Source organism: Acanthochromis polyacanthus, chromosome 22, assembly GCF_021347895.1.
Source record: "Acanthochromis polyacanthus isolate Apoly-LR-REF ecotype Palm Island chromosome 22, KAUST_Apoly_ChrSc, whole genome shotgun sequence".
Lineage (NCBI taxonomy): Eukaryota > Metazoa > Chordata > Actinopteri > Pomacentridae > Acanthochromis > Acanthochromis polyacanthus.
Window position 1 is genome coordinate 3589597 of NC_067134.1, and position 6246 is coordinate 3595842.

Here is a 6246-nt window from a genome sequence, read left to right on the forward strand (position 1 = left end):
CTGCTTCGTCCATCTGAGCATTCAGGAATTTCTGGCTGCAGTCTACATGTTCCACTGTTATACCAACAGGAACCAGAAGGTTCTGGAGGACTTCCTGGGAAAAGACTGGAAATACTATAACAATGACACTCTGGATGTGTTCATGTACAGAGTCATGGAGAAATCCCTCAGAAGTAAAAATGGTCACCTGGACCTGTTTGTTCGCTTCCTTCATGGCCTCTGTCTGGAGTCCAACCAGAGACTGTTAGGAGGTCTGCTGGGTTGGACAGAGAACCATCCAGAAATGATCCAGAGAGTCATCAGCAACCTGAAGAAGATGAACAGTGATAAAATGTCTCCAGACAGAAACATCAACATCTTCCACTGTCTGATGGAGATGAAGGATCTCTCAGTACATCAGCAGATCCAAGAGTTTCTGCAGTCAGAGAACAGATCAGAGAAGGAACTCTCTGAGATCCACTGCTCAGCTCTGGCCTACATGCTGCAGATGTCAGAGGAGGTTCTGGATGAGTTGGACCTGAAGAAGTACAGAACATCATTGGAGGGACGCCTGAGACTGATTCCAGCTGTGAGGAACTGCAGAAAGGCTGGGTGAGTCCAGATGTGATGAACATGATCAGTAGTTCAGTTCTTCAGATGTTCTCCAGAACATTTTCATTATTCTCAGTGTTCCACTTGTTTATTTCAAACATCACATGTCAGCTGTGCTTAGTCTTAGATGTTCTTGATGTTTCAAATGCTGTGAAAATGTAGATTTTTCATTTGCTTGTGTTTACAGCTGTTAAATTAATAACTGTTTGATGTTTCATTCTAATATTTGATCATCTGACAGTTTTTTCTTTTGTGTTTCTTCCTTTGGCTGATGGAGAAAACATGCAGATCTACTGAAACACATGAAGAACTGTAGAAGTTCTTGTCCAGGTGTTATCACAGCATCACTTTATCACATGTTGGAGTTTTAGACAGTTTTCAGTGAACACACTCAAGTTATTATTACACGAGGATCTTCTGAAAGCAGATTTTATTCACTCCTGTTCAGAGTTTAAAATATGATCTGAATTATTTTGTAAAGTCTGGGAGAACAGCTTGGATGGATTTGTAGTATTTTTTGAGTTGCTTTTTATTATAAGTTTTTATTCATCTCAAAGATTGATAAGTTGTTTTGCAGTGCTCGGTAGTTCAACAGATAATTCCTCTAATTTAAACTGAGTATCTAAGTTTAGCTGAAGCAGCTGCTTTGGTCACACATGACAATGAGGAGGTAATATTGGTGCTGAAACCGTGATTTGGTTTCTCAGATAGAGAATAATCCAGAGATCAGTGAAGTGATTCAGTCACTTGTCCAACAGTTTCTATCTAAAGCTTGTTAACATGAACATGAGAATCTATAAACTACTGATTATACAGAGACTGTTGCTGCAAAGTGTGTTAAACTGAGTCATGGAAAATTTTATTGATCTGGAATCAGCTGTTTATTTTTTTAAACAATGTGTCTATTTGTTTTTTTTATAGAAAACAAACACAAACATAATGTGAAGAACAAAAACAAAACAAGAATAGCTCAGGTGGGACAAGACAATAACAAGTTCCAGATCAGACAGGAATTTACATCGGCAGGCTATGCCAGTTTAGGAAATCCTGATAGTATGGGAGAAGACAGTGTAGGTCCAATATATTTTAAGTACGGTTCCCAGACTTTATGGAAAGTGTCCACTGTTGAGTGCAACATACAGGTAATACATTCATTAGGGATACAGTCCATTATGAGATTGTGCCACGATTTCTTTGTTGGGGTGGCGTCCTTTCACCAAAAGAGCAGAATGTTCTTCCTTGCAGCAAAAGTCAGTAATTTGAAGAGCCTTTTATGCTTACTGTTGGTAATATGAACATCGGGGAGACCGAGTATGAGGCACATAAGGTCCAGCAGTATTGACTTACCAAAAATAGTGGAGAGATCATTTGTAATATCCAGCCAATACCGCTGTAGTTTAGCACGACCAGAAACAGTGCACATAATCACCAGTCTCAGTATTACATTTCCAATACAATGAGGAGGAGTTAGAGTCTAGTTTCTTTTTGAGAACAGGTTTGATATGGACACGATGTACAATTTGATCCAGTTTCTAACAGACAGAATCTCAGGTTATCAGAGCAGAATGGTAAAAGTCAGACTGTTTCCAGAAATCTGATTCACTCAAAGCTCAGAGTTGTGTTTTAATGTTACAAACCCTGATAATGTGTTTGTGATGACTTTATGATGGAAATAGTTCAGCTATGTTGGTTTGTTCTTTGTGTTTCTGCTGAACAAGTTTCTCGTAATTCCAAAAAAAGAACATTGAGGACAAAAGTTGACTCAGTGGTCTGTCATCACATCAGAATATTTCCTGATGTTCATATTAATGATGTTCAGGTGTGATGTTGTCCAGTGATCAGTTTGATTTGTGTAGCGTTTGACAGCAGACTGTAAATGTTGAGTGATGAAGGTGAAGCTGACAGCAGCAGGTCCACAGCAGAGACATCATCATCTTTCTACTGGAACTGTTGATACAAAACCAACAAGCAGTAAAGTCACAGTAAAAACAGACAGAAAATGTTCTTCTGATCCAGATGTTCTCCTGAGAACTTTGTGAAGTCAGACATGGGATCAGATCACACTGACAGACTGTGGACAGTATGGAGGCCTGAACATAACTCCATCTTCTGTGCTCCATCTGCAGATTCAACATTTACATTTTAGTAGAAACCAGAAGTTTACATACACTGGTTAAAAAACATCTCACTCAGACTAAACTTTTCCTGTTTCAGGTCACTAAGAATAACCAAAATTATTTCTTTTTGCTCAATGCCAGAATAATGAGACAAAATTTTTTGGGGAGAATTTTTAATTACTTTCTTCAAAGTCAGATGTTTACGTACACTAAGATTACTTATGCCTCTGAACTATTTGGGAATGCCCAGTTGATGATGTCATGGTTTTGAAAGCTTTTGGTAGGTTCATAGACAACATTTTTATTCATTGGAGGCCACCTGTGGATGTATTTTAAGGCACACTTCAAACAAAATGCTTCCTTGTGTGTCATCATGGGAAAATCTAAAGGGTTCTGTGTCCCAGATATCAATGTGTTTGGGTGCGTAATGTGTGTATCAACTCCAGAACAAAAGCTAAAGACCCTCTGAAGATGCTGGATGAAGCTGGTAAGACAGTGTCATTATCCACAGTGAAATGAGTCCTGTACCCACATGGGCTGAAAGGTTACTCCACGAGAAGAAGCCATTACTCCAAAAGGAACATTAAAAACTCAGATTACAGTTTGCAAATGCACACAGGAACACAGACCTTAATTTTTGGAGACTTATCCTGTGGTCTGATGAAATTAAAATTGAATTGTTTGGCCATAATGACCATCGTTACATTTGAAGGAAAAAGGGAGAATCCTGAGTACACCATCTCAGCTGTGAAGTACATCAGTGGCAGCATCATGTTGTTGGGGTGTTTTGCTGCAGGAGGGACTGATGCACTTCACAAAATAGATGACATCATGACAGAAGATTATTATGTGGAAATATTGAAGCAACATCTGAAGACATCAGCCAGGAAGTTAAAGCTTGGGCACAAAGGGATCTTCCAGATGGACAATGACCCAAAGCATTCTGTTAAATTAATTACAAAGTGGCTTATGGAGAACAAAGTTAATGTTCTGGAATAACCGTCACAAAGTCCTGATCTCAGTTCTGTAGAAAGTTTGTGGGCAGAGCTGAAAAGGGATGTGTGAACAAGGCTGCCTAAAACCTGACTCAGTCACACCAGTAACTAAGTAAAATGGTTTGAAAAAAAGTCAGATTTTACGTCAGACGGTGAGAAAACAAATGTTGTGTCTTTTTATACAGTTTGTGTAAACTTCTGGTTTCACCTGTATTTCTATAAAATGGTTACAGATTTGAGGAAGCGGCCAGGTGGGATCCGATCCTCCTGGGAGAGTGAGGCAGGGGAGTAAGGACAGAGCAGAGGCAGGCAGAATCTGAGACCTCCTCCAGAGGTGAGAGTAGTGTTGTGAAGCATGGATATATGAGATCCCAAAACTAGCCATTTATAGGGGCTGACTGGGATCTAATAGAAGGGGGTGTTGTGAAGCATGGAGATATGAGATCCCAGAATCAGCCACAAAGGGGAGACTCTCAGAACAACAGCTAAATAAGGGAACATTGTGATATTATAACCTGTGATTTAGGGTCAGATTATGCCATAACCTAATGAATGAGTTTGAAATAACCAAGTGTCTATTCTTACATTCCTTAATTTTGAAACAGTGTAGAAATCAGAAGCGAGCCTCATTTAGAAAGAATGAAGGGTTGATTTTTTTTTTATTCCTTCTACATTTTTATAAGTTGGTTGTTTCTTTAAATATGTCCTTTTTACTGGTTTTATAGGTTTCAGAAAGAGTTTTGATAACTGTTAAAATAAGAGGGTTTTAACCTGGTAAAGAGGTGAGAAGTCAAGATGGGCTGTCTGGACAGTCCAAAATAGATAGTTTCAGTTCCTTAAAAGTGGAGGTGTCCATGCGGTCGGTGCATGGTACAAGTGTGCGAGTTGGGAGGGGGTAGAGATGAAGTTATTGCTCAAATTAATTTAGTATGAGATCATTGCTATGTTAATTAAGGGTGAAGTCATTGCATATGCATAAGGTTCAGTAAACTATAAGTTACATCTGATCGAGACGCAAGTTGGGAGTCGTTGGGTGATAATCGCTTGATGCAAACCAGGGTAGAAATGCCCTGAGCTAAGGGGATTTTGCCACGTAACTCGGACGGGGGATTCAACATGATCTGCAAAGGAATAACTGTTCTGTTGGAATTATGGACCAAAGTACTGCTTATTCTGCAGTGTTGAGGATTACAGAACTGTGATCTGGAAATAATGCTGTCTGAAGGAACATTACTGAACTCTATTTTCCATGTGAGGAACAACACCTGAATGGATTAACAAAGTTTTTACTGGCCCAAACAACAAAAATGGACCCCCGTCCACTTCCCCCTGGGCCCCGGTGAGTGTCAAAAGCTTGTCGGGTTTCAGGTGAGCAGTCGACTACGGCTCTCCCTCCAAACTACATATATTAGGTGATTTTTACTCTACTTTTAGGAAAGCATAATACCAGTTAGGAGTTAGGATGAGTGATTTGAATATTATATATATTATAATGTTTGATTATTTGTCCGATGATTTATTGGCTACGCTTTTGCCCTGCTTTAATATATATTTCAATAAAGCATTATTCTGCAATTAAAGACAACAAATTGCAAGTGCTATTTTATTTTTTTCTTTATTTCTATTTTATTTTATCCCTGAATGATAATTATACATCTAGCTCTGGATGTAAAAAGTCAGATTATTGCGTGCACAACAATAGTAGAGGTTCTGAAAGGTTACCTAGTCAGAGGGGCCAGATTGGCCCGGTATAAACATAGAGGTTATCTATATGTCCATAATCTCTGAATTAAACCGAGCAATTTACCAAGTGCAAGATCCATGAGTGGAAAAGCTGCCGTTAAAGCTGCGTAACTGGTGATTAATTTAACTATACCAAAGTGGCTACTCAGTTAAATTAATTATCAGAGGAAGCAGGGATAGGCGTCTGGATGGAGGCAGTGAGAAAGCTAGGTGAATTTTCCTCGTCTACTAGCTTAACAGTTCTGCAGCATCCCTCTGAGTTAGATCTCAGGGGGCAGTGGAACCGGACCCGTAAGACGGAGAACTGGTCCGGTGATTCCCTGACAGCTGAATAAGTTAATTAGGGGGTCACTGGCCCTCAGGATCAATAGTAGGCATTCATGGACAGACAGGAACGACCGGGCAGCACGGCCAGCAGAAACTACAGACACAAGAGAGCACAGGTCAGGTAAAGCATGAGAGCTCCAGCAGACCTGTGTGTGAGCCAAAACACTAACAGCTGAAGCGACTATCTGGCAGGGTGTGGAGTGTGGAGCCGGTTTCTATTGTGGAGGATGAGGGACAGGTGTGCTGCCCGGAGTTCTGCTGATGAGGCTGACTGAAGATTGCAGAAAGCTGCTGGAGAGAGTGAGGGCAGGAGAACAGAGAGAGAGAAAGAACTAAGGAGTGTAGAAGAGGAAGAATAAGGAGGAGGAATTCAGAATTCAGTTTCATGTCAAATACAGAGAAGATCAGCTGAACCACTGATGTGTCCAAATGTTCTGCTGTCAAATGCATGAAGGAAATATAAAATGTTTGCT

General features: G+C 40.0%; 1 protein-coding gene across 1 annotated transcript in view; it reads left to right on the top strand.

Moving 5' to 3' along the window:
* The window catches only part of LOC127531938 (NACHT, LRR and PYD domains-containing protein 12-like), a 452657-nt gene that overhangs the window by 104009 nt on the left and 342402 nt on the right, over positions 1-6246 (top strand). The window lies entirely within an intron of this gene.